The sequence below is a fragment of the Mus musculus genome, chromosome 5 (genome assembly GCF_000001635.26).
Source record: "Mus musculus strain C57BL/6J chromosome 5, GRCm38.p6 C57BL/6J".
NCBI classification, from domain to species: Eukaryota; Metazoa; Chordata; class Mammalia; order Rodentia; family Muridae; genus Mus; species Mus musculus.
The window spans coordinates 102,475,011-102,499,791 of record NC_000071.6 but is presented as its reverse complement, the minus strand read 5'-3'; the positions used below and the strand labels follow the sequence as shown (position 1 = coordinate 102,499,791).

The 24,781-nt window shown below is 42.8% G+C and overlaps 1 protein-coding gene across 5 annotated transcripts in view; it reads right to left on the bottom strand.

Annotated features, from left to right (window-relative positions):
• Arhgap24 (Rho GTPase activating protein 24) overlaps window positions 1–24,781 on the bottom strand; it is a 697,838-nt gene that overhangs the window by 405,244 nt on the left and 267,813 nt on the right. For 2 of the 5 annotated variants that reach the window (NM_029270.2, NM_146161.3), the window contains exon 1: window positions 17,930–18,401. The exons of 1 other annotated variant lie outside the window; for it this stretch is intronic. The gene's annotated coding sequence lies outside the window, so the exon portion shown is untranslated. Of the gene's footprint in view, window positions 1–4,757; window positions 5,713–17,929; window positions 18,402–24,781 lie in introns of those variants that run through there. 2 more of the 5 variants (XM_006534887.3, XM_030254405.1) reach the window with 2 other exon arrangements.

Genomic DNA, 24,781 nt, shown 5'->3' with positions numbered 1-24,781 from the left:
GAGGACGACCTTCAGAAGTCAGATATCTCCTTTCCCCATGTGGGTCTTGGGGGATCGAACTCTGGTTATTAGTCTTGGCAGCTTGGCAGCAAGCTTCTTTAACCACTGAGCAATCTTGCCAGCCCAGGTCTTGGTTTCTGGATACCAACATTTAATAAAAGAAACTTAGCTATTTGGGGAAAATAGTTGATTCAGGACTGAGTTCAAAGAAAGGTAAGAAGAAAGTGGAATATTTCATGGTGGCAGAAAGTAAGGCGTGTTCTAAAAATGATGGGGACATAAGGAGAGGACCCACATGGGGCCCCTAGTCAGCAAATGCAGACAATCTGAGGAACACGTTGGACACTAAGTGTGATTTATACATGTGGTGGATGGCATAGGGTGATGACCCTGGTGACCGTTCAGCAAACAGGAGTCTAGCAAACAATCAGGGCAAGCACACTGCAGGAGTGCAGAATTCACAGATGCAACAGCAATAAAGCTGATCGTGTTGGAATTAAAGATGAGCTCCAATGATTAGAATAGGTTAATTGGGAACTTCCAGATCTTAGAAGTTAGACTGAGCTCCTTCTACTTGCAAATATATGACAGAAAGACCTCTGTTGTTTTTGTTATTGCTTTTTACGGGGAATATGATTTCTCTTCCATTCCCACAGTGATATTTGCTAGAGAGTCTGGTCACTTTCTTCTTTTACTTAAACACACACACGCACACACACACACACACACACACACACAATTTTGGGAAACAAAAATGCTCATCTCCCAGTAAAGCTTTCTTATTACAAAAAGGGAAATGAACGACTTTTGACTGGGAGAGACAGGCAGACCACAATTGCGGAACTGCACTTACCATGCCTAGACAAGTGCTAACCAAGCGCACTTCCCTTACGCTGCTGAGAAGAGTAGGGCACTGTGGTACTCTCAAAAACTAACTGGAACTTAAGTATGAGAAAACCAATGCAAGAGACTTCTCCACAATAACTGGGAGCACTCTCCACAATAACTGGGAGCACTTTCCACAATAACTGGAAGCACCCTCCACAATGAGTGGGAACACCCTCCACAATAACTGGGAGCACTCTTCACAATAACTGGGAGCACCCTCCACAATGAGTGGGAACACCCTCCACAATGAGTGGGAACACCCTCCACAATAACTGGGAACACCCTCCACAATAACTGGGAGCACTCTTCATCAGTGTCCAGACCTTGAAAAAGAAAACAGTAAGAAGCCTTGGGAAGAAATACACAGATATGACAAGAGAATACAACATGGAATTCTTGTTAGTAACTCACCTAGAAAAAAAAAAAAAAACCCATTGGCAGAATAAGGAATGAGATGTGGATGACAACTATAAAGCAGTTCAGATTATCATCTCAATGTTAACTGCTTTTGATAACACCTAGAAGCGTTTATATGGGTAAAAATTTAACATGTTTTTTCTTATATTACTTCAAAATGTTAAAAAGTACAATGTAAATTTTAAAACATAAAGTGGTATTTAAAGGGGAAATGAAAAATAGCTGGTATTTGGGGCTGGAGAGATGGCTCAGTGATTAAGAGCACTGGCTGCTCTTCCAGAGGACCCGGGGTCAATTCTCAGCACTTACATGGCAGCTCACAACTGTCTGTAACTCAAGTTCCATTGGATCTAATACCCTCACACTGACATACGTGCAGGCCAAACACCAAATGTACATGCAAATTAATTAATTAATTAATTAATTAATTAATATAATTGATATTTATACTGAAAAATGCTTTGAGCTACTTTATCTCACTTAAAATTATACCCATTTTAGAAAATACTTAAATAACCTGCTAGCTTTCATAAATATGGAAGAATTTTCTAATTAGGGGGCTCCTTCGTATCCATACTAGCAGTAATACTGCTAGTTCAGCTCCTGTCTTACTGTACACTTCCATGGGGGTTTTCTGAGGGTAGTAGGAGAAAAGAGGCCAATTACAATTATTCAGCAGGCCATTCAAGAAGTTTGGGACCATTTTAAAGTGGTATACTAGGTCCATGGTTTCAGAGGTCCCAAAAAAGAATAAAATTTACAACCAGTGCAATACACCCTGGAAATGATCAGCTTACCAAACAATATAAATAGATAGATAGATAGATAGATAGATAGATAGATAGATAGATAGATAGATAGGTAGGTAGATAGATAGGTAGGTAGGTAGGTAGGTAGATACCAGGACTATTACAACTAGAAGAACTTCGGGGAACTCACAGGAAACTAATATAATGCCTCAGAGTAACAAAAAGAGGAAGTAATAAAAAGAGAAAGGAAGACAGCAAAAGGCTGCAGGAAATAACACCCTGACCTTCGAAGGGGAGGGACCACTGCTTTGAAGGAGGACAGAAGCAAGTGAGTGGTGGCTGCAGTCCCTCTCACAGCTGTCACCTGCTCAGCTCAGTGCCAACTTCATTAGCATTCAGAGCAGCTGACACTTGTAGGGGAACTTGAGGCTATTTCTATAATACAGTGTCTCAGATACCCACAAGCAGCAGAAGACATCACTGGACAAAAGCCTGGGTCTTTTGGCTGAGCGTACTCTGACCATAGCCTTTCTTGTCCGAGAAATGAGTATAGATTACAGACAAATGAAATGATTATTTCCAGATCCCAGGGGTCTAGTTCACATTACACATCTTTCAGGACCCTGAGCAGAGTTGCTGTGGATTCCACATAACTGCTTTGGATATGAACAGCCAGTCTCATGAGTGACTTCTAGATGACATCTACTCTTACACAGGGCTTAGCAGACTTATTAATCACAAGTCACAGAACAGCAAGAACTAATTACCTCCAAAAGATGCCAGTCTCCGTTACTTATTTTGTAGACACAATTTCTAAAAAGCCACCAAAGAAACTGACAAAACAAGACTTATTTTCTCAGCATTTACTTTAAAGGGAAAAACTTATTACACTGTCCACCGATTAGCTGAAAAACTGTTAGAATCTAAAACTAGTCATTATAAGATGCTATCAATCAAAAAAACTTCCTAGGAAAGCTTTATTTTATGTAATACAGTTGCAAGATATTTAGTCACAGTTTTAAAGAGCACAAAGCAAGGTAGTAAGATAATTGGTTATCCTAGAATACAAGGTTTTATATTAATTTTTATAAGTACCTTTCACAGGAGTCAATCTCACTTGCATAATGCAGAAGGGCTAAACTCAACAAATCTATTAATAAAAGGAAAATTGGAATTCACAGAAAGCAGGTTTTTCAAAGTGAACACATAGAAATAGAGAGACCTGAGAGTGTTTAAATTGAACTGCTTGGTTTCTGGGCACAATTTATTAATATAGCATACAATTTTCAAAGCTTTTAAAATGTCACGCAAAGCTCTGTTTTTCGGCGGTGGGGGAGACAACTTTTTCAAATAAGCTGTCAGAATCTAATTAGTGGCCATTTACTGCAAACCAAAAAAAAAAAATTGTCATATTTGTAGATCTGTAGATGTACATGAGAGTTGGGGAGGTAGCTCAATAGTTAAAAGGATAGGGTCCTAGTTGGATTCCCAGAGCCCACCAGTCCTACATGGTGAAGATGCCAGGCATAGACAGACTATCTGTAAACACAAAGGCGAGAAAGATTGGCTACTTGGGTGAACAGAGACCCTTTCTTAAGCAAGAAGAAGATGCAAACCAACACCCAACGTTGTTGTTCTTTGATCACACGCACCTCATGCTTAGTTCCAGTGGGAACAGGTACCACCCACCCATAAACAACTTCCCCCAAACTGCCAGGTAAGTGCCACTTGGTCAAGTTTGTCCAAACAGTGCTTAGCAGCAAAAACACCAGAACACAGCTCGAATAGGTGGTGCATGTACAACTACATTCTAAAGAGAATCAGAGGGAGATGCAGCAAAGTAAAGAAGCTACCAGCCCAAGGAGAACGCCTGTCACTCTGATTTCAATGGAAAGCTGAAATGCAGGGAAACATTTCCCCTGATGCCTTGGGGCTGGATTCCCAGAAAACACCTTTGCCCATCCCCAAGTCTGTAAACACTGCTGGTAACGATTTGAGACTCAGCACTGGTATCAGGGATCAGTCTGTGATTTCTCAGGCAGTCACTAGCTCAGTACTCAACAGCTTTGACAAACAGCATCTCCAACTGTAATTCAGCAGACCCCAGACTCATGCAAAGGACCACCAGCAATTCCATCCCATTCCACCTTAATAGGATACCTTTATTCATCCTCTCCTCCCTGCGGCTCCTCTCCATTCCCACCCTCTCCAGGCTGATGGTAATATGACCTTTATTTTAGCATTTAGCATTAATAATACGTTGCATAAATGATCCTACACCCTAATTGCTTGGCATTTCCACAAAACAGTCCAATTAATTTTATTTTACCTAATGGCTGTTTCTAAGAGAATAAGAAAAAAATCTTTGTTGCAACAAACGAACAGAGAACAGCAGTAAGAAAGACACTCTTGTTATTGCTATGCATTTGGTCTGGAGATTATTTGCCTAATACATAAATATTAACCCGCAGGAACACCTAACATCCTATTCCTGCTTGAAATCCCCAAGTCAGAGCCCCAGCTGAGACACCATTGAGCCATGAGCAAACATTTGGGGAAGTCCAAACATTTAGTACACTCTGCTGTCTTGAGAAATAGAAGTCACCCCATGCTTCCTTCAGCCACCCATCCTCCACCTCGGGCTCTGTCTGCCCAGGTTTTCAGCACAGCATGCTGGAGCCCCCAAAGGCACAGGTTTCTCACCTTGCTGAGATGAAGCCTGTCGCCTGCAGCTGAGCCATGCACTGCCCGCCTGACAGGCTCTGTCTGCCTTGCCCTTTTTGAGAAAGGAATCCCTCGGAGTCTTCAAGCCCCAGGCTCATGTCAGGGAAGCTAAGGATACCGCCTGGAATGTTCCTCAAATCAAACAGCAGAGGATGAGACCACAGATATCGAATACAAGCCACACACAGAGTCTCTGTGTGTCTAGGATTCACACAGCAGACCCCAGGAGCTGAATTCTCTACCCGCCTCCATTCATTCGGGAGATATTTGACTGGCCAAGAGCAGGGCTTATACACATGATTATTTTTGTTCTTGCTTTTTGTGTGGAAGCTCTGGTGTGTTCACCTCAGGAGTATTTATTTTCCAGAATATGAAGGGTATAAGATGTGAGGGCAATGTATAATTATTGTGCCGTTAAGATTTAACTTTATGAAAATATATAGTGTGTTAAGAACAATTTATGTGAGGTAATTTGACAAAACTGATACTATTACAAAGAATATTGAAGAAATTATGACCTAATCTAGAAAATATTAAGCTGTATCTTGATATTAATATATACATTCTTAGTTTCTGTACAGTTACACTAGGCTTGGTAAAAAGGCTGCCAAAGATATTAGAGGAGTGTAATATTCTAGCACCTGAGATATGTAATGAATTTGTATACCTTCTATAAAAATGTAAAATTAATATTCTAAGTTTTACTGATCTTCTTAAAAATTAGACTTATACTTCTTATTCCACAAATGCATAAAGTTATTATGTCCACTAAAACTCTTTTAAAAGCCATACCTTTAGATATATAATATAAAACTATTAGTTGTCAAATAACTTAGCACCCAAGCTTAGTTCCCAGAATCCATGTCAGCTCACAACTGCCTGAAATTCTAGTTCCAAAGGATACAACACCCTTTCCTAGTCTCCTACACCCAAGTGTACACATGCAACACACACATACACACAAACACACACACACACACAGAGAGAGAGAGAGAGAGAGAGTAAAAAATAATAAACCATTTTTTAAAATAGAAAACAGTGCTGGCAACACAGCTCAGTGTTTGCCCTGCATGTGTAAGGCCCTGGGTTCAATCCTCACTACTCAAAAGCATAATTTTCAAACAATTGTAAAGCTAGATAGATATGATTCCCATTGAGGGAGGGAGGGTGGGAGGGAGGGAAGGAGGGAGGGTGGGAGGGAGGGAGGGAGGGAGGGAGGGAGGGAGGGAGGGAGGGAGGGAGGGAGGGAGGGAGAGGCAGGTAAGGAGGGAAAAAAACATGATCCCTAGACTTGTGGGCTGGGTGACAGAGGTTTTGGTAAGAGCCAGGTGTCACCTGTCTTGATGAGCATCTAGGATGGATTACACAAGGACTCAGGAACATAGGAAGTCACAGGATTCTTTGTGCCATTCAGTGTCACAGCAGAAGTCTTTCATTACTGACACCTGGATGTCTCACCAGTCCACTTCTTTTCTCTCTCAGAGAATCCCAGGAGAGAAAGGCCCTGAGGAATAAGCCAAGCACCAACACCGGACTTACTCCGTTTGTTTCCTGAACGTCTGTCCTAGGACACATCACGTTGTTCCAGATCTGCCTTCCTTACTAGGAAATTTGAAGTGAGGTGATCTCTGAAGAAACTTTTATTCTGAAGTTCATCAGCTCACAGAGAAGTGTGACATGTGATTTTTAATTTGTAGTGAAGCTACCCTGCAGGTTAACCCAGATGAACAGAATTTATCCAGCAGACTTTCCTTGTTTAGTTCTGTAATTCCCACATCCTCATCTAATCTATGATCTCATCAATGTGTAGGCAAAGAGCATTTCCATTTCCATGCTGTGCCCCTTTCTCTTCTCCTGGGAGGTGGTTAGCCTCAGACACCCCACTGTGCTCTCCCTCTCCTTTGCTGAGCTGCAGTTCAACACCCTTGTACCCACAGTGTCTGAGAATAAAATCAGTCCTCCAAAAATTATGCTAATTAGCAAACAAAAGGAAAGTACAAGAGAAAAAGGAATATAGGTAAACAAACTTGAGATGTAGGTGATCCAAGCTGGCCTACGACCTACAACTGACTCTGGAGAAGACACAAGTTGCTAACTGTTCTGTTGAATGGGTACTTGGCCCACTGGTCCAGACTGCACAAGCCACAGTGTGGAAGGCTAGAGAGTGGAGGGAAGGAGGGAGGGAGGGAGGGAGGGAGGGAGGGAGGGAGGGAAGGAGGGAAGGAGGGAAGGAGGGAAGGAGGGAAGGAGGGAAGGAGGGAAGGAGGGAAGGAGGGAAGGAGGGAAGGAGGGAAGGAGGGAAGGAGGGAAGGAGGGAAGGAGGGAAGTTCTCTTGTTACTTAGGGCTCTGTAGAGAGCTGTCAAGCAAGTGGTATTTCTAACCACAGTGAGGAAAAATCAAAGCATGTTATGTTTTAATCACAGCATTGATCTGCACACAAGGAACGCCCGCTTGCACTGGATCAAAACCTCTGCAAATAGGTGCATCAAAAATACCGCTTTCATCAAGAAAGTAGTTACTCCTCAAAGGGACTATTCCTAGCCTGTCTTCAAGTTATATTTGATCGCTGAACTAAGAGAGCCAAGATTTTTCCCTGCTTGCCTTACTGCATAGTCAAAATATAGTGTGGCGAACTGGAGACTGGTCTCCCTCAGGCATCGTAAACACCAGTCGCCGTCCAAGAATAGATGTTGGTTGCATTTGTACTGCAGAAATGGTGCAAAGTAAATGATATGGTCTCCAGTTCCCCAAATGATTTAATTTGATTTGAAGCGAAAAACTCTCCTGACTTACTCGCTTTCTCAATGGGAATGGTTTTCTTTACTCCCGAGCCTAAAGCATCAGTACCTCAGCACAACCCTTATGACAAGCAACCCCCGAATCCACGGGAGTGGCATCCCTCATCCCTCCAGACCCACAGCTGATGAAAACAAGCCCCTCCAATAATGATGGCCATCCAAGAAAAGTCCTGCTACCATCATAGTGTAATATACAACCATTCAGGGACTTGCTCCCCAGTGAAATCATCAGATGCCCACATTTTCCAGTCCTGCCAAATGCACACAGTCACATTTCCACCAAAGCTGCTCTGAAGGAACACACCACCATTTGGCAACAGACGTTCTCAGGCAAAAGCCACCCGAAAGAGTCTCTACTCTGACTCCCTTTACTGAGGAGAAAAAGCCCAGAGAAACTAGAAGCTCAGGCTGAATTTGCAGAAGCCGGCGAATGCTGCAAGTCAGAATCACACCCACAACCCCTAGCCCTTCTCCCAGGCCCTCCTAGCTTTACCACAGCCAGGAAACGTGAAATAGAATACCTCAGGAAACATGTCTGAGGCATCTGTTTAAATATGAAATGTAGCCTTTGGTAAGCTCTACAAATGGGTCCCTCCAGAAAAGTCTGTCTTTAAATACATATCACACACCATTAAGTTCTAGTTTTTAATAAAATTAGCCATTGCCTCTTGTAAAGCTGCTTTAAAACGAATTATTATTTCTTCTTCTTCTTCTTCTTCTTCTTCTTCTTCTTCTTCTTCTTCTTCTTCTTCTTCTTCTTCTTCTTCTTCTTCTTCTTCTTCTTCTTCTTTTTCTCCTCCTCCTCCTCCTTCTCCCTTCTCCCTTCTCCCTTCTTCTTCTTCTTCTTCTTCTTCTTCTTCTTCTTCTTCTTCTTCTTCTTCTTCTTCTTCTTCTTCTTCTTCTTCTTCTTCTTCTTCTTCTTCCTTCTTCTTCTTCTTCTTCTTCTTCTTCTTCTTCTTCTTCTTCTTCTTCTTCTTCTTCTTCTTCTTCTTCTTCTTCTCCTCCTCCCCTTCCTCCTCCTCCTTCTTCTTTTTCTCCTCCTCTTCCTTCTCCTCTCTCAAATGCTCACTCATTCACACACACAGTTCTCTCTCTCTTTTTCTTTTTCTTTTTCATTTTCATGTTCATTTTCTTTAACACGGTCTATATACCTCATGCTGCCCTAAGTAGATGAGGCTGATCTTGGACTTCTGATCCTCCCACTTCTATGTCCCAAGCACTGAGATGACCACACTGCAATCTATGCAATGCTTTGTGTATTGTAAGCAAGCATGCTACCAATTCAACTACACCCCGGCCCCAAGATAATTGTTTGAATGGAAAGAAGGAAAAACAGGATATTCTTTACATCTCAAAGTAAAAGAGCACACACACAAAAGGAGGAAATACAGTATTATATGTTCTCTCTCTGAATTAACTACATATAATATACATAGTCAATATATCCACTGTTTTTATTGAGAGGAAAAGTTCCCTTTGATATGTAAATTTACATAATATCCACATTATCAAAATACTTTCTATACATCAGAATCATTGCCTTGTTAGGATTGCCAACTTCCCTGTCTACATCAACTTTTCAGAATAAATATTTCTGCCTGGGTAGATGGCTCTGTGGGTGAATTGCTCACAGTGGAACCATGAGAACCTGACTTTGAGTCTCTAGCACCCATGGAAAAGACAGAGGTGGGTGTGAGCCCAGATCTCTTGAGGAGAGAACCCCAGGGTTCGCCAGCCAGCTAGTCTATCTAAATTGGCCAACTCAAGGTCCAAGGAGAGATCTTGTCTCCCAAAAAATAAAAATGTGGAGAGTGAGAGAGAAACATGGCCAGTGTAAAACTCCAGCACTGAGGTCACAAATGAGCTGTCACCGGGAAGGATGCTTTTAAACACATTCTTTCAGGATTATCAAACAAAGCCCCAAAGTGCACTTTTTTTCATGTCTACACAGTGTCAAAAGTACATACAACTGAAACAAAATCCATGAAATGTATTTTACTTTTAAAAACATACAATGAATCCCAACCTTTTATACCAGTTCTGCTCTGTCTCATTCTATTCCCTCTTAGAAAAAAAAAGGCATGTTAGTCGGAAATCACTAGTTAGGGAACTGGAGAGAGCGCAGCAGGTAGGAGCACCTACCTGCTGCTGTAGCGGAAGACACAGGCTTGTTGCTCAGCGCCCACACGGCAGTTCACAGTGTACCAGGGGACCTGATGCTCCCTTTTAGACTCTGCAGGCACTGTGCACAGATGGCGCACACACATACATTCAAGATAAATTAAAACCTTTTTTGAAAATCACCATTTTTATATTACAATTTAATCTTACAATTTGAAAAAAAAACTATTGATTAGGCCTCTCGCCATTCATTATTTAATGATAGCTGTGGATTTCTATTGATGTTTGCCAGGAAGATATTTTTCGGGCATTGTTCCTTTATAAACCAAAGGAAATATGAGAAACGGTACTGTGTCGCAGGCATCAATAAGTACCTGTATTTACAAACAGTAGCTCAAAATGGTGAGTGCAACCTGCCCATGGCCACCAGGCTTAACCACTTGAGAAGGAAGTCTAACTCCAGAGCACAGAAGACAGACAGGCTTACTTACTTAGTATGAGATAATTCACTTTTGAGTCCTGGAACCACAAGGTAGTGACTGTGTGATTTGCAACAAATTACTCGGCGTCTCTGAACTTCTGTTTTCTCAGCTCTAGCAGAGGTAAGGTCTGTCTGGAGCTGTAGTAAACTATGGCAAATGCTGAGTGTAACCTTACTTAGTAGGCAGTGACTGGGTCCTTATCTACCACGTTGTATATTAAATCTTTACCTTTTTCTTCTTTTATTTTCAGTTGTAATCCCAAAAGAAAAGATTCTTTTCGCCACTCTGCCATTTCTGTTGAGCTTCTCTCTCCTAGTCCTAGAACTGGAAGTCCCCCTTCTTATCACACTCCCCTTCTGCTCTCTCTCCTCCAGGGGCACTTGTCCTTGCATGTGGGGTAATAAATGTGGGTGACTGGATCTCCATGAAATAGATACTCCAACTGACCTTTCACCAGGAACAACTCTCTGGTCAGTAGGATTCACTCAGTTGTTGATCTGATGAGTTCTTAAAGGAGACTTTTAATAGTGGCAGGCCAGCCCAGGGGTCACCTCTCACCAGCCGAGGAATGCCATCGTCTAAGGGACTCCCAAGAGTACTCACTATACTCCATGCCAGCCATTCGGAGTCACCGTTAGAGCAAGCCTATGGAGCACAGAGGTCATGGTTCTAAAGGTCACTGATGAAAGTCATCAGGAGGAAAGGCAGACATTGGAAATGGAAGTGTTTGGTATTCAAGCAAATACCATTTCTTACTTCTCTGTATACAACGCAAATGCCTTTGAATTAGATGCAGTATAATCATTTCTAGAACTGTTACTTCTGGTTACTTCTGTGGTGGTTTGAATATGCTTGGCCCAGGGAGTGACACAATTAGGAGATGTGGCCATGTAGGAGGAAATATGTCACTGTGGGTGTGGGCTTTAAGACCCTCTTCCTAGCTGCCTGGAGGCCAGTCTTCTCCTATCTGCTTTTGGATGAAGATGTAGAACTCTCAGCATCTCCAGCCACATCTCTGCCTGGATGTTGCCATGTTCCTGCCTTGATGATAATGGACTGAACCTCTGGACCTGTAAGCTAGCCCTAATTAAATGTTGTCCTTATAAGAGTTGCCTTGGTCATGGTGTCTGTTCACAGCAGTAAGATCCTAAGTAAGACAACTTCTGTGAACAGAAATAACATCTGTAAAATGTTTCAGGGAATATTTAAAAAGAACGGCCAAGTTCCTATGCTGCATCCAGCTACACTCTGCCCACCAACTCTCCAGTGGGGCCAGAGCTCTCTAGTTCCCTTCACTGCCATGCCAGCCCTACCCAATGACCATCCACCCCTTGGTCAGCTGCTATAACCAGCCTCCACAACACCCAACAACCCGGTAGAAACAAAACTCGAGAAGCTTATAATTAACAAGTCAGATTTATGTATCAATAAATTCTCAATTCACAAGATGCCCACACAATAATTTCAGAGCCAATTAATAATGATACAAGCTGCCCACCTAGATCAAAAGTTATCCCAATTATTCTATCCCTGTATGATATTTATAACTACCTGTGGCTATTTAAAACCATGTGGGATCAGGATCTTCTTACTGTCTGTCTGCCTCCATCTTGGCTTCTCCTCACCAGAGATGCTAGCTCTCTCTGCACCTCTTCACTCTGCCTCCCTTTTCTGTGTCCAATCACAGGCTTCCTGCTACCCTAATATTTCAATGTAATTGGACAGGGACGATCCTGCCACAGTAAAACAGATGGCATGTTTGATACTCAGCAAGTACCTGATTCATTAGAGCAATGACCATTGACAGATTTGTAGACAGAATAAGAAGTCATGATAATTCACAGGTTAATTTCCTCTGTGGTAAACCTGAATACCCCGTTTTCTGAAGCTTCAGCCCAGGATTCAGGAAGCAGCTATAACCAACCATAGCCCCATGAGTCTGCACTCAATAAAAAACATTGCTTTGCAGACAAAGATTTTTTCTTTTCAACTTCTCCAAGACACCTCAAGGGGATCCTTCTATACATTCATGATGCGCACATTGACAAGAACACTCATGTTTGGTCATAACTATCTACTTTCAAAGTTCCCAAGTGTCAGTTCTTCTTCCATGATCTTTAGGAAATGTAACATTCGGTGACAAGCACATCCTCTGGGAGGAAGTAAAGAAAACAGACCTAAAACATTTTAGGGAACTATATTTAATGACCTGGAAAATACCGAATCTAAAATACTTAAAAGTTATACAATAGAATTATATAAAGATTTAGCTAAAATGTCAAAAGAGCTAGACAGTACAAAATAAATTCAACCAATTTCCACAGTGGGAAATTAACTTGTTAAAGGTGTCTGAGTTACAGGTGCATTGAATGAATGCTAAAACTTTGCAGACCAAGTCTTCAGAAAGCCCACACTAAGTTACAGCTAAACATCAGATTCAGTTTCTCATCTTCCAGAATTACGAATAAAAGGAGATTTGTGGTGATTTCTTTGTCATTCTTCTATTACCCAGAGCAAAACAAGCTATCCAATAGAAACTGCTCTAAAGTCTTAGGCTGAATTTAACACATGAAAATTCTTGCACAAAAGGATTAAACTATGTAATGTGGAGTATAAAAGATTTGAGGATGCAGCCCATGTTCTTATCCTGACTCTTGGTTTAAAAACAGACAGCACCATATTAAAGAACTGTTTTGTAAAGGCCTGCTATCGGAGAGGTGCCAGTGTGAAGACGGTGGGCAAGTTTCTACTAACTTTCATATAGAGGGCAGACTTGACATTTTTAAACAAATAAGCAGTTGGACTATGATCAATTAAATATCAGTGCATGTTTTTCCAATATCACCAGAGATGCTGAAGAAGTGATGCATCGGAGGCCTCCGACTGGTAGTTTGCACAACTGGGAGAAATATTGTGCACATACTGGCAGGGGGACCAGAGACAAAGGTAACATTGCTTTGAAGATAAAATGAGCCTATCTGTGTTTTAGATCGAATAGAGTGTAATCTCTTCTCTGTATAACAGGCAGCAGAAATAGCGGGAGACGGGGGCAGAGGTTTTCAGGAAGAAACTTTGGGTTGGCTTTAGTGCTCAAATGAGATGAAAAGAAAATCGATATAATGAAGAGTCAGAGACATGAAAGGAAGTCACCTCCATGTTGCCTCTTCTGTGCCCACTCTGTTTCCTCCTTTAATTAGATCTGACTAGCCTCCAGCATTCTCACTCGAGATAATTATTAAATAGCCAAAATTGGTATTTTAATTTTGTTTGATTAATTAAGACGATTGCCCATCCCGAGGGTAGCCTATCCAAGTTTAACTTCATCATTAGTCATCACAGTTAAATCCAGACCTCTCTCTGAGATGGGATAGAGCACAGATTTTACAGTATGCTACACAAATAATTGTTCAAAAAATATATCCATTGAAACGGTTTCTATTATCTTTAAATGCCGGAATAATTGTGATTTCTTTTAAACGATGACTTTTTTTTACCATAGCTTTTGGTTTATTTTTGCTTTAGAATTGCAAAGGTGCACTATTTTGTATATCGCAGGGATTAAATAGGCATGTGTGGGCTGGTCTAGAGAGTGAATTGTCTTTTGTAGTACTGCTGCATAAAGAAAATAAATGCTGGGTCCAAATGTGTATTCTTCAACAGACTGTTGGTTTACATCTCTTGGCATGAAGTGGAGGCCATCAATATGTTATTCACAGACCATTTTGCTTGCTTAGTCATTAAGAAAGCATTATGTACTACAGTCAGGATGCTGGATTGGTCACTTGGCTCCTTCCTCTTAGTACTTGTCCACTGAGGGACTCATAATGGCTAGGAATAAGGAGAGATGGAATAAAATAAATCATACTGAGCAATGTGCAGTATGCCACCCTATAGGGTGAACAACAAATATGAGTGGCCTTGTACTAGGATTCTATATCCTTGGCTGTAGTCTCTGGGCTTCTTAAGTACACTGTGATAGTCCTATAATAATGGAATTACATAATGAACTATTTCTCAGAAGAGTCCCCGTCATCAGTTGACATACACTATCATTATTTAAAATATAATCAGATTACATGGGGGTACACAAGATGGAGTTGTTAATTCTTCCTGCACGGAATTGTTCCCCCTACCACCACCACCACCACCAAGGAAATTTTCTTTAAAATTGGCAGCCAAGGATCTAAAGTAAACCATTCCAGAAGAATAAATCCACAAACAAGACACCAGAAATGTGAACAGGAAGGATCCACCCTGTGGAAAAGGAAACTGAAAGGAAAAAGCTTTTAGAAGCTGGGCTGAAAAGTTAGCCACCCTGGAAGCAAAGGCCTATAATCCAGTTACTCCAGAGTCAGGAAGGTCACAAGTTCAAGACCAGCCTTGGCAATGTAGCAAGATCTTTTTGAAACAAACCAAATGAAAGACAAAACACTCTGTGTGTGTGTGTGTGTGTGTGTGTGTGTGTGTGTGTGTGTGTGCGTGCGTTTGTGTGTCTGTGTGTGTGTGTGTGTGTGTGTATCTTTGTGTGTCTGTATGTGTGTCTGTGTGTGTGTGTGTGTGTGTGTGTGTGTGTGTGTGTGTGTGTGTGGCTCACTGGTGGAATCGTATATGTTGAAAGGCTTAGTTGCAATCCCAGTACTGCACACAATGAGATGAAGAGTTTGAAGTTAATACTGTCTCTCATTAGGCTCCAAAGACTGCAGAACAAGGGATTTGCATATCAATTTTGTGTTTTATAAAGATTCACTGTAGGCCGTGGTGGCACGTGCCTTTTTAATCCCTCAGTATGAGGGTAGGCACATGGATCTCTGTTAGTTCTGAGGCCAGCCTGGTCTACAAAATGAGTTCAGGGATAGCCAGAGCTATACGGAGAAACCATGCCTGACCCTCCCCAAACATACACAAAAAGAACAACCCAGATTCATTGTAATGTCATTTTATTGAAGCTAGGTGCTACTTCAAAGGACACATGAGCACAAAATCTCTGAAAAATGAGTATTCTTTGAGTCTTCCTCACCATGATCCAGTTTCTTCCAGGTGTGCAGAACCCAATAGAACCTGGTAAATCTTTAGTCACAGAGGATGATGAGCCCCTGTCCAATTCAACATGAAGCTCAGTACTGGCTTCATGCAACACTGTCCGTTTACAACTGTATTCTAAGATGTCTTTCTCTATCTGGGACAAATCTGAGTCCTTCCGCCATGGCTTTAGGAGTAAACATGCATCATTTTATTGAAAATAAAAGTCTCTCTCTCTCTCTCTCTCTCTCTCTCTCTCTCTCTCTCTCTCTCTCTCTCTCTGCCATGGCTTTAGGAGTAAACATGCATCATTTTATTGAAAATAAATCAATCTCTCTCTCTCTCTCTCTCTCTCTCTCTCCAGTGCAATGTGATTAGAGCCTAATAAAGGCTTAAGAGTCTGCTTACCCTCACTCTCCTCTCTCCTCTGCATCCATATGTGACAAGTTGTGTAGCAGAATCTTCCTCCTGGGATCCAGGCTAAGACTACACTCACCTGCCCAGATTAGTTTTACAAAACATTCACCCTTAATAAAAATAATCAAGATGGGCCAGAAAGAAGCAATCAGCCGAACACATGTTGAATTAAAGGGAAACTCGTCTCTTCACCTTTGACCAGAAAATACCAGAGGGAACGGATTCCAGGTAACAGAGAGCACCATAGCCCTGCTCATAGAACAGGAAACTAACATACATAGCCAAGATTTCACAGCACCACTGCCTTTGTGCACCTAGAGAAGCCAACCAGGACGCTAGAAGCCAGGAAGAAAACTCTCCTCAGTGGGCCAGTAGGTCACAGCGGGGGCTCTTATGGGCACTGTTGGTAAACACCACTTAGACTCTGGACCCATAGCAAAGTAATCTCACAGTACACAGCTGCTCATTCCCACCCACCGACTGCCCCGCCCCTCCCCGCCCCCGCCCCCGCCCCCACCTTCCACCCAGGAGAGTTCAGGATTACATGGGAAATGAATCCACCATCCAGGACAGCTCTCAGAGTTTTGGCAGCTATTATCTGAATCAAATGCGGAGGCAAATTTCACTGGAGATATAAGCCAAAACTAGTTTACACTATATTCTTGTCTGGAAAGAAACATCGCTATTTATTTCTACAGTGGTTTTTCAATTTGTTCTGAAAAACTTTATTTTGTCCCACTTACTACTAGGTTAGAAAGATTATTGGATAGCAACCACCCTTGTGTTAAATCCAAAGCCCTCAGATGCTGAAATGAAAATGATGATAGCAATGTTGTGGAAAGTCAAGGGGTCTGAGTTTCTCCTACAGAGAGAATTACAACCCCCCATATCCTGCTAGCTGTACATTACTTCCATGTACCTCAAAACCTCAGCCTGCTCCCTATTCCTTTGAAAAGGTCTGCTACCAAGAACATGCGTTCTCCTCTGTGTGAAAAGATGTTCTTTCTTTTACAGTTATGTTTTGATGGCTTTGCCTTCCACCATGTCTAAGGCAAAAGCTCTGACAACTCCATAAAGGCTCTAGAGAGCAGATAGTGATGTATTTTCTGGAGGGTAGGCACTCAGGAAAAATGAAAAGGTGGTTATGATTAAGTTCTCTTGGAAGGTGAAGTATTCCCAGAGAAGATGAAGTAAGTACTGGGGAATTTAGAGGGAGATTGAGAACCCACAAGCCTCGGGTACCTTTGTATTTGCTTCCTAATGATTCTGCATGTTTTATGATGCCCAGTTCAATACCAACATCACTTCTTGACCTTAAGGGCTAGTTTTGAGCTCTAATTAGAGTCAGGGAACGAACGGATTGAATCTGCCTACCCATCTATCTCGGCAATCCTGTATAGCTTTTAAATACCACTGCAAATGTCCCCAGATTCGAATCAGTTTCTCTTATTTAGTAGTAGACCCAACAAGACAAAACTTTATACTTATGAGTAAGCAAAGCTTTTACACTTTGTATATTTCAGGCACCTCACCTGACTTTCTCATTTCCTTTTTGAAGAATGGGATGAAACAGTGATGTTTTGGAAGCTAAACGGGACTAATCTGTAATATGGTGAGTAAAGGGACAAAAACAAACACACTAGGGAGAGACTTACTCAGATGAGTTGGAACAGATTACAGTGGAGCCAGGAGCTGGGTCACTAGCCCATATTAGACAGCCTAGCATCTCAAAGGCATTCCGCCTAATAATCTCTCTTTGAGGACTTTCACAAGAAATACTGCTAAAGTTATCTTTAATAAGAATGTACTGCCTGCTTCTCTTTTAAAGTAGGTGGATACCTCCTCAAAATACTACTCCTTCAAGAAGTCTAAACCCATCTGTGTGTCTTAAAATCCACCGAAGATTACCACTTTCCGGTACAATAGTAACACAATATATACTGAAATCTACCTCCACACGCCAGTTGTCTAGGCAACTCTGAAACTAGCTAAAACATCAGCAGATGAAAGGAGAAGGTAGACGGCGGGAGTAGAGACTGTATCAGTTGCATTTGTTTTGTAAGTCAGAAACACAAGATGCCTGCTTGTTGTGTTTTACACGCAAGCGAGTGCTCTCGCGCGCGCGCGCACGCGCACACACACACACACACACACACACACACACACACACTGAACCAGTATGGTCCCAGCGTTGCTCCTGGCTCACAGCAGTTACCTCCCTATAGCCTGAAGCTGCTATCCACCCACCCTCCGGGTGGTTTCTCCCCCCCTCCCCCCAAGCCCCAGCTCCACAGCAGCAATCAAATCACCTACCCTGCCAGGGATGCCGGACCTACAAGGGATGGCTGGCGGCTGCTCCGATGTCCAGGCTCCTAGGACTGGCCTAAAGATGAGTTCCAGTCGGCAGGGTGCCCTTTACTTCCCAGGGCGAGCGCAGAACCCCATTCGCCAGGCCTGCGTGCTGCTCTCAGAGGAAGCCCGGGCAGCCCCAGAGCCACAGCTGCATGGAAAGTTGGGGGGGACTCCCCCAGCAGTCGCTGTCTCGCTCTAGTTCTGTCCCCTCTGCAGCCTGGGCGGCCCCGCGGCCCCGTGATTCCCTTCCGAGTCCCACCGGCTTTCTCTCACCCGGGCTGAATTGCCACATGCACTTGAGAAATCCTAGCAGTTGCGCAAAGAGTCAAGAAGTTAGAAAGAGTGATTGTGTGTGAATGTGTAAATATACAGTACAAGAGGCTGGAACAACTGAGTGGGGCCAGCCCGCAGACGCAGCCGGGTTTCGGGTTTCAGTTGGCAGCTGGCGGCTTCAGAGGACCCAAGCAGCACTGGTGGGGTGGCGGGAGCCCCGCCCTGCACGCCAGCCTCACCTCCAGAGCAATGCTGGGCGGGCGCCCCATCAGACACCACTGCCTGGGCCCTCTGCAGTTGGCTGCGTTCATTTCAGCCCAAATGCAGCATGAGGGCATGCTGCTCACAGATCTGTGGCTATGGGTGAGAGAATGTAAGGAACCCAAAGCCCCCACTCTTGTGTTCCTTCAGCAAGCCTCACACACTGGTTATGCGCGCCCTGCCACCATCTCTGCCAAATCTTATTTCTCCAGCTTAAGCTTTATTCCTAAAAACGTATTTAGATGAGTGTGCTCTAGTCAGGCATTTCGAGAGATGTTAAGTGTAATAAACCGTCTTGACATGCTTTTAGAGTTCTCAGAGCAAGGTGGCAAATATATTCCTGATATAGACTGCCCCAGCCCCCAGCCCCCAGCCCCCAGCCCTCCCCACTCCCACCCACTGAGCGCTTACTGTTCTAGGTGTTTGGCACTCTTAGGTTTCCTAAAGCCTGGTGTTTTGGATTTTGTCCTTTGGGATGTCCAGGCACATGCTCAGGCTGACGAGCATACAAGCCTGGATGGGCACGAATAGGTATTTTGCTTTTGTTGCCGTCAGGTTTCCGGGGCGGGGGTAGGGATGAGTCTGCTCCATCCCAGGCCGAGGTCCCACTAGAAAATTGATTTTTCTGGCAGGAGACACCTCAGCCCTTTAATGAATGAAATTAAGTTCGGGGGGGGGGGGAATAAGCTCTTTTGCCTGATCCTTTAAAATGTGTGTAGAACCCCTAGCCAGAAGCCATGTGGCCTGTGTTTCTAATTGGTGGGATAGATGACCTTCAGCGGCTCACAAGGCCTTGCATGTTGTAATGGCGGACTGTTAACACTGTCAAGTGACAGCCTGTGGGCAGTTCTAAATGAGAACTGCAAAACAATGAGATTAACCAAAATGAAATCTGCACACATTCCATGCCCTGAGAGCCCCTGGAAGACAAGTGTCAGTAGGTATGATTCAAGACTGTGACATTTCAAAAAGGCAAGACTGCTATTAGGTTGGGAGCCTACTTTCTGGTTATAACAAATGTTACCACAGCAATTCAGACCCAAGGTGACACAAATTAAACTCAGGGAGGCTGCCCGGCAGATCCCAGGCTGAGAGATTAAGATACATCCCATCCTTGTGTCCAAGGCCTTTGGCCTTCACACCTCTGTCTCCATCGTTTCCACTTGACACCATCTCACCAGCCAGTGTGATGTATGGGGTTCTTAGGCTAGAGAGAACACAGAAAGAGAAAGGGGAGGGTTGTCATGGAGACGGCAGATGAGGTAAAGGAAGAGTTCCATCTGCTAAGAAGGACCACAGACCCTTCTACAGCCAAGTACACTAGTGTATAACTAACAACGCTGGTGCTGCACTGAAGCCTGCTGGGATTGACATAAAAATCTGTGACTAGGGAATGTAACACTTGCTGCTTCCTGGATTCTGATTGCACCACTCACCCCCGGAGAGGATTAAGTATGTTTGGGACGCTGCTTTCCTGTGCCCAGTAACAACTTTAAAGAAGAGATAAATCCTGGAACCAGCGGGCAGACATTTGATTCTCACCAGAGGTGGTGGCTTCTGAGAAGTGATGTCTCTCCTTCAGCTCTGGGGAGTCTGCAGAGGGTGTGGCCAAAGGGTCATTTGAAGTAATGGTGTCAAGTTAACTTTAATCCTGAGGGTGAAGCATAACTCTGCAAACCCTAGAACTAATTCAGAGGGACAAACAAACTTTTAGGAATCCAGAGTCCTAGGCACCTACTGGAGCGTCTAGGAAAAGAAAGCCAGCTATGGAAGGCAGGTAGGCCTTGGGGCACACAGTCCATCCGTGGAAGACATGGAACACCTTCAGGACCAGAAGTTCTCCAGAGACTAGAAAACAATTAGGAAGAAGACAAAGGAAAGAAGATAACGGCCTCGCATCTGAACAACTTGTCTGGGTGTCAAGGACAGAAACATCACCCAACCAGAAAGTCCCCCTGGACAGTGCTCCTGTTAGGCCAGGCTGCATTAGGAATTCAGTGAAGGGGGACAGGATAGACATTTGTAAACTCCATGGGTCCAGTGTTTTCACATATGACTAGTTACTATTAAACAAGTATGGAATGAAAATGTAATTTAATGGGATTTCCTCATTTAAAATAAAAATGCCTTCTCATTAGATTCCTTACCAGATTCCTTGAAACCCTTAGCATAGAGTTAGTCATTGTCCTGCCACCCAATTGTTCATTAATATCAGAGACTAGGCTCTTTAATTATGTTTTCATTGGGGAAAACATAAATTCCTAAGAGGGCAAAACACACAGTAACAAAACAGAACAGTCAAGACTTGCCAAACTCCTTGCATTTCCTACTGACTCTTGGCAACAGAGCAGAATTTGTGTGGGTGCTACATGCACAGAGAACCAAGACTGAGGCCCGCCTTTAAAACGGGGCTGTTTTTCAGAGCCTGCTTTTGCTTTTGTTTGTTTGTTTGTTTGTTTTATTTCCCATAGGAAGTTCCATCTAACACAGTCCAGTCTTAGCCAAGTACACTAGTGTATAACTGACAATGTGACTGCCCCATGGGGTGGTGAAGGGGAAGGTTTTTATTGTAGATATGAGGGAGAATAGCCAGAGGCAACTAGAAGAGTCCAGAACAGAGAGAGACAAAAAGTAGACTGAACATGACCAGCAGACGGGACATGGGCAGAGCTACCTGTGAGAGAGGGGAGAACAGCAGGGGAGAGAAAATGTAGGGGAATAGGAGCAGAGCACAGTGAGAGCAAAGGAGGGGAGGGGAGGAGGAGGGGGAGGGGAGGGGAGGAGGAGAGGGAGGGGGAGAGGAGGGAGGGAGGGAGAACGGGGAGAAACAGGAAGAGAGAATAGCAGGGCTATAAGGAGAGTGAGTGGCTTCCAGGGAGGAAGCCTGTGAGCTGGAGTGAGTTTTGGGTTTGTGGCAAGTACTTATGAAGGGCTAGGATGCCAGCATGGACTTTGAAATGTCTAACAGGTCCTTGGTATACCAAGGGATCCTGGCAGCCGGCCTGAGCTTTGATATGCTAATAGTCACTACAGGTAGCCATCTGTTCCTTGTGCTAGTGTGGAGGGAAGTGACTCCTTTTGGTAGAGGGAAACTCAGGCTTCACAAGTTCCTGAGGAAGACTGGCTTTTATCTAAAATCCACCCATAGTCAGCCCAGGTTGCACTCACTTCTGGATGTACAAACTGCCTCTTGGAGTTTGGAAAATTGGAGTTTCCTTTGGACCTAACAGTGGAAAGACACTGAGAGAGGTTGTGCCCACACCCTCTTGTTAGACAACATTGTCACATGAGTCAGGGGTACCATTGGCTCAATGGGCAGAAGCAATCCAACTACATCTCTGGTAGAAATATATTAATGAAGACAAGGAGCAAAAAGAGCACAGGAGGAAGATCTGCAGAATCCTTCCTGCTCAGCTACTCCATCTAAGATCAGCTATCAGTCGGGTCTGCTATCAATTAATCACACTTGACATCAGTCAGATTGGATATTAATCACATTGAATATCAGTTAGATTGGATATCATTCATATTGAACATCAGTCTGATCGGCTATAGCCAATGGCTTAAAGAAAAGAGTTCATTACCATTTGGAACCTGAAAGTGGCCCAGTGTCAGCCACTGGCACACACTTAGGAACTGATATAACTCTGGTGTCAGAACAAGTCATATTCTACCCTCCCATACCACCAGAGTAAGCAGGACAAGAAATCCACAATGAAATGTATATCTACACTTAATCTAATGAAGAGTTAGTTCAATCCTTGGAATTTAGAAGATATGGAGTTTCAGAAAAGAAAGAATAAAAGATGCCCATGACTTCCACATTTACATGTAAATATGGTTGTATTGTCTAATTTTTTAAAAAACTCTGTAGTAAATGCCTAGCTTGTATAGTGGTCTGGGTGATGTTTTAAACGGAGAAGGGTCTTTTCTGCCTCTACTCCAGTGCTATTTCCAATTCCCAATTCCAGTTAAGGGCTGGAGAGATGACTCAGTGGTTAAGAACACCCACTGCTCTTCCAGAGGTCCTAAGTTCAATTCCCAGCAACTACTTGGTGGATCACAACCATCAGTAATGGGGTTTGATGCCCTCTTCTGGTGTGTCTGAGAACAGCTTCGGTGTACGCATATAAATAAATAAATAAATAAATAAATAAATAAATAAATAAATAAAACCGTTGCCTTTGATGCTTCTTAATCCTAGATTCAGAACTGGAAAGATGGCTCAGCAGTTAGGAACCCTTGCCGCTCTTCCAGAGGACGAGAGTCTGCCTTGCAGCAGCCACGCCCAGCAGCTCACTACCACCTGTGATTCCAGCTCTGGGGCATCCAAAGCCTGGGATGTCTCCAAAGCACACACATGTGTCATACATGTACACATGGGTGTAATAATAGCACTCATGTAACAAATAAAGAAACCTAGTTTCAGAGAGTCACCAGATTCTGTTAAAGAAGCCCTCCCTCCCTCCCTCCCTCCCTCCCTCCCTCCCTCCCGGGATCAGCGGGCTCCTTTTAGTTGGTTTCCCTGACAGTTCTGCTTTATACTTGTGGTTTGTTTCTAAATAACTTGTTATTCTAGAGTTTCTCTGTATTGATTCAATCACAAAGTCTCTAAAACAGACTTTATTCCTATCTTAGCTTTACATAGTCTCTATTCTGCACTTACCAATGAACAAAGGAATATGTAAATAAACATGCACACTTGTGCGCGCACGTGCGCACACACACACAGAAAGAAATGCATGCACACACACATACATAATGACCCCCATTCTAGTCTTTAAGCAGCCACCCTTGGATTATCCTTTCTGTGTTTTTCGTTTTAAAACAAGCTTATTAATTTGGTTGAATTTATTTTTTGTTTCCCTGCAAGGTGTTAGTTTTAAGATCTGAAATGCAATACTCAGGTTTTAGGAGCTAATTTTTCAAGTTCCTGGATTACCTAAACACACCCACATACATGTACACACACCATGCACATACATACACACCCATAGAGTCAAACAGATTCCCAGACATGTGTCTTTCCTTTGATGGGCTCAGCAGTGAGTTCAAGACTGAGGATATTCAATGCTGTTTCGCTTGAGCATACTCTAATGCCTGAACGCTGTCCAGGCAACCCTTAGGCTGCCTCTTTTTATCATATTTTAAGCTTCGTAAACAACGAATATGCTTTCGGCTTCCAGTCTTTGTTTCTCGTCCCTTTGTATTGTCTGCTTTATCCATTGGATAATCTGAAAGTAAGTGAGAAGAGATGCTGGCTAGAACGGGTTGAATACTTGACCCAGTGTTGGTTCCTCAGCCTCAGCTATGAATGAGACTTGGGGCCAAAGTCATTGCTTTAAGTCCTATAAACCTAAGAAAACTGTCAAGGGGCAACTTGACTGACTGTTATAAACTACAGACATAACTATCAATTAAACAAAGTGCTTTTTAAGGGGAGCTAAATAAAAATTGTAAATGGACCAGTGTAACTCATTCAAATACGTAAGTAAAGGAAATAATAAAATGATGGAAACAGCTCTTGTAATTGTAAAACTGCCTTCCCATAATGAAGTTTTCTTTTCTTTTTTTTTTTTTTTGTAGCAAACCTGTGGAAAAGACTATGGTTATTATTTACATTTTGCAAAAGAAAGGACAGTGCATTGTTTTGTCCTTTCTCATGTAAGCCGCTAAAGGTCGAGATACCTCTTAGGCTAAGGCTCTCCGAGGCCAGTTCTAGATTGCTTTCACTAATGTGACAGGGGCAATGTCTTCTTATACAAAGGACAGCAGAATATCCCTTTCCTATATCACTAGAGTTACCCAAGTACTTAACAACTATTACTCTCTTATGAAGAGGGACATAGTGTGCACACCCAGACCAAGGTTAAACCTTATTGAAGGTACTATTGTGAATGGCCTACCCTATCCAAACTCCTATTCAAGCTCTGAACAAATAGCAAAGGTGACTGTTTTCCATTTCCTCTGTTAGCGGGGCTAATGAACAATGAATTGGTCAAAGACCAGCCAGAAATATCAGTAAGTGGAACAGTAGTGGTTTGGATAATTCAGGAACTTGAAAAATTAGCCCTTAAAAACTGATTATTACATTTCAAATCTTAAAACTAACTCCTTGCAGTGGAACTAAAATAATGATAATAATAATAAATCAAATTAATAAGCTTGTTTTAAAAAGAAAAACACAGAAAAGATAATCCAAGAGTGGCTGCTTAAAGACTAGAACGGAGGTCATTATTTCCTCAATATTGGAAAAACCACTGTAATAAATATTCTGGA